Source organism: Lolium rigidum, chromosome 3, assembly GCF_022539505.1.
Source record: "Lolium rigidum isolate FL_2022 chromosome 3, APGP_CSIRO_Lrig_0.1, whole genome shotgun sequence".
NCBI classification, from domain to species: Eukaryota; Viridiplantae; Streptophyta; class Magnoliopsida; order Poales; family Poaceae; genus Lolium; species Lolium rigidum.
Window position 1 is genome coordinate 339,169,847 of NC_061510.1, and position 3,791 is coordinate 339,173,637.

Genomic DNA, 3,791 nt, shown 5'->3' on the forward strand with positions numbered 1-3,791 from the left:
CATTGCTGTTCAGTTTAGTCGATATTGCCTCTGAGCCGGTAGTTTTAGCCTTTTAGGCTTGCCGTGATGGTTGCGAAGAACTGTAGCTGAGCAATGGGTTTACCCTTGGCATGATTATACCTGATCTTAAACTAATATATGAGAAAATTCCCTTACTTTCTGCTTGATTGCTAACAGTTCGTTAAGTGTTTACTGGTTATTTGGTTTATTTCTACTGAACAGATGATATGAGTTTTGTTCTTGCTCGTTTACTGTGAGTCTGGGATGAATTACAAGGACGGTATCTGCGTAAGGCCGCTCTTGAAAAAGGCGTTCTTCTGTGATTATGCATCCTAATTTGATCATTTATTCTGAGCAAACATGATCACATGTCTGTGCTTTAATTTCCACTTAAAAGTTTAACCTTCAGTCAGTGATCCACAATGGTGCTCTGCTTCAAATATAGACCAATACTTCAGTTAATTCATTGGTTCAGTAAGTTCCCCTTCCTTACATGTTTGCTGTGATGAATCACAAGGACATTATCTGAATAAGGCAGCTCTTGGCCTCCTTCCTTAATTATACATCCTAATCTGATCATGTGTTCCTAGAGCATGTCTAGCAGGCCCCTCAAAACACGCGCATCCCGTATAATTCCGGCGGGTTAGGGGGTGAGGACATTTTGGGCCGTCTAGCAGGCTCCGTATTCGGGCCGGCCCGTATCGGCGGAATACGGGGCCCGTCAGACCCACCCTGCCGCCCCCCTACAAATACAAGGTGTAGGTGCGAGTGGGGGTCCAACCCCTCACTCGCAACCCTAGCCCCGACGTGCGCCGCCGCCTCCCCGCACACACTCCGATGAGCAATTCGCAGCCGCACGTCGCAGCATTTGCACCGCCGCCGGCCATGAGCGCACGATGGAGGAGTAGCGCCTCGCCCGCCTCCGGATCGAAGCGATCCCGCTCGCCGGACACGATGGAGGAGGAGGCGTGGCGCCGCCACTGCAAGCTCTCCGCCGCCGGGAGTCGGCGTGTGGCGTGCAAGTACGTCGGCGCCGACTATGTGCCGCCGAAGCTCCGCGACTTCGCGGCGGGCGGCCGCTACCACAAGGTCGACCCGCCGCTCAAGCCGATGAGCGGCGGCGATTTCGACAAATGGCGGAGTGAGTGGGAGCAGCAGCGTGCATGGAAGGCGGCATAGGAGGAGAGCTCCAGCGGCAGAGCGCCGCGAGCCGACGACGAGGAAGAGGAGGCGGAGGAGGGGGAGGACCCCCTCTACTTGGAGGCGGTGGCCATGTCCATGAAGGAGGCCGCCGACAAGGCTCGGGCGGAGGCGGAGGAGGCGGCGCAGGCCATCGCCGCCGTGGAGGAGATGAAGGCGCGGGAGGCCGCCGACACTACGAGAATCGTCATCCTCGACGACTAGGTGCCATTGTAGAAGTCGCGATCCAGTAGGACCGCGTAATTTTGTATATCCGTATGTATGATCTACTATGAACGTGATGAACTATCGATGAATTCTTCGGGGTTTGCAATTTTCAAAAATACGGGGTGAAATACGGGGTTTGTTAGACGGAATGGTTCGTTCTTGACAATTTTTTTGATACAGGGCTCTCTACTCGCGTTTTACGAGCAGAAAAATAGGGGTATGTTAGACATGCTCTTAGAAGACACGTGCATTTCCGAGATTGAAAAGCAATTCACTAGTTGTTCGTGTTTTTAGAGCAGACCGCCATCTTTTTGGCATGCTATTTATCTTCCAATAACGAGCACAACTACCGGTTTGCTCTGATGAATCTGCAAGAACCCTGAGTAAGGTAGCTTTTGAAAAGGTACTTACATCCTTAACTGATTTGAAATTACTACAAATTCACTACCTAAGCTGTTTCATTTTTTCTCGGAAGCAATCGGTTTGTATAGGTCGAATGTTGATCACTAGTGCATAGTTCGGATGATCAATTCGTGATTAGTTGAACAAAATAGTCTTTCGCTTCTGTCTAACGGTCATCACCACAAATCTTCTCTGGAGAAATAAACAATTTTTGTGTATCCTTTGATTTGTTGATTTAGTGCTAATGCACATACGCTAATCGCAGAGGCGCTCTGATGTGCCACGATGGAGCACGTCCGCCGTCGGTACAGATTGCCTCGCTAGGTGCTATAGAAAGACGTGGATTTTGGACTGTCAACCATATTTGCGGCGTAATAGTTAAGCCGCACACAGCCTGCAGTGCAATACTGGTGGTGTACAGAAATCTGGTATGCCACCCGTATTTTGACTAAATGCCCGTGGCGTGATATTTTTAAGTTGTACCCTTACTAACTTTTTACGTCCATAAGCTATTTCCTACTAGTGCCAGCCTTAGGTCGGGATAAACCGCGGACATGCGCACGTAGGTAAAGGACACCGTCATCGTCGTCGTCCCCTATGACTGGACGTGTAGTTACGTTTAATGTGAACTAGTACAAATGCCCGTGCGTTGCCACGGGACGCAAATTTTATTTTTAAATACACATACATAAGGGATGTATATTTCCTTCTATCAAAGAACTTCAATGGAATTATCATTGTCCACACTATGGTTCAACAATATTCTCATTGTAGGCACATGTGTTTATAAAGAAACTGAGCATCCAGCGATAAAGCGAAAGTATTATTATATTTTTCAATCAAGTAGCCACATAAATCCCGTTACGTGCATAAATCTATCAATTAAAAAGCAACATTAATAACACATATGTACTAAACAGCTAGACCTTTAATTTAGGCTGCCAAGCCTACACTTCAGCTTCATTTTATCTTACAATGAATGCCCACTTCTTTCTTACCACTTCAGGCAGCACCAAGCACCCACTTGATTCTCTCCCTTCTTGTGCTGCACATCTCTCTCCACACCACCACACTGCTTTCTTCATCCTATCAATGTTCTACACCATTATCTTGCAAACTGCTTTTGGGATATTAGAATAATTTAATCTCATCATGATTATTAATCAAGCAAAATTATTTACCTTTTTTCCAATTACATTCCAAGTATTAAGAAATATATCATGGCTCATACATGCTTGAAATATACTACTCGATAAAATTATATAAGTATATCATACTATATAGTATCCTTAAAAAACCCATTGAGATTCCCTGACACACCAAACTGATTACTTCACAAACTATGTGACTCGCTCCATAGTACATATTAGATTCAAATAAACAAAAACTTATATGAGGAAAACAAAAACTAATAAACGAAATTTATCAGAAATACGAATTGTAATCAAAGGAAAGATAAGTTCAGGTGTGTTTTTCTTGCTGTCTTATGTTAAATCGTCAGTAGCTAAAAAGGCACATATTGTGTCAGCTTCATGAAATCTATTTGGCCATGATACTTTGATGGGACTGCAGAAAACCAAGCGAACCAAAAAAAACTGTCAGTTGATGTTATGCCATTCCAGTTGACTCGTCTCTTCAATCCCATTACTTTCTTTATCAGCTTCTTAAATGCTTGAAAGAATCAACGACTCAATAATTCACATCTGATAATCATTACATATGATAGGTTACAACAATAGGTTACAATATATTGATAGATTGCAAAATATGAAAGAATACAGAACAACATGCCTTATAAGCTTCGGTCATTATGCACATAATGTATCATAGTAGTAATAGAAGAAAATGTTTGATAACACAACAGTGAGGTGGCTACACTATAAGATGGAGCATGTGTGCATCGCTTTTTTTTAAACGAAGCAAGCATACATCAGAAGAGAGGACACTTATCTCTTGAGTTATAATTCCAGAATGCAATGCAA

General features: G+C 44.2%; 1 non-coding gene and 1 pseudogene across 1 annotated transcript; both read left to right on the top strand.

The window, feature by feature from the left end:
* The first annotated feature begins 245 nt into the window (after window positions 1-245).
* Window positions 246-361, top strand: LOC124704855 (annotated as a pseudogene).
* Window positions 362-1,894: 1,533 nt separating this feature from the next.
* Window positions 1,895-1,987, top strand: LOC124704945. The gene has a single exon (XR_007003805.1). It is a non-coding gene; the product is annotated as a small nucleolar RNA snR60/Z15/Z230/Z193/J17 (small nucleolar RNA).
* The last annotated feature ends 1,804 nt before the right edge of the window (window positions 1,988-3,791 follow it).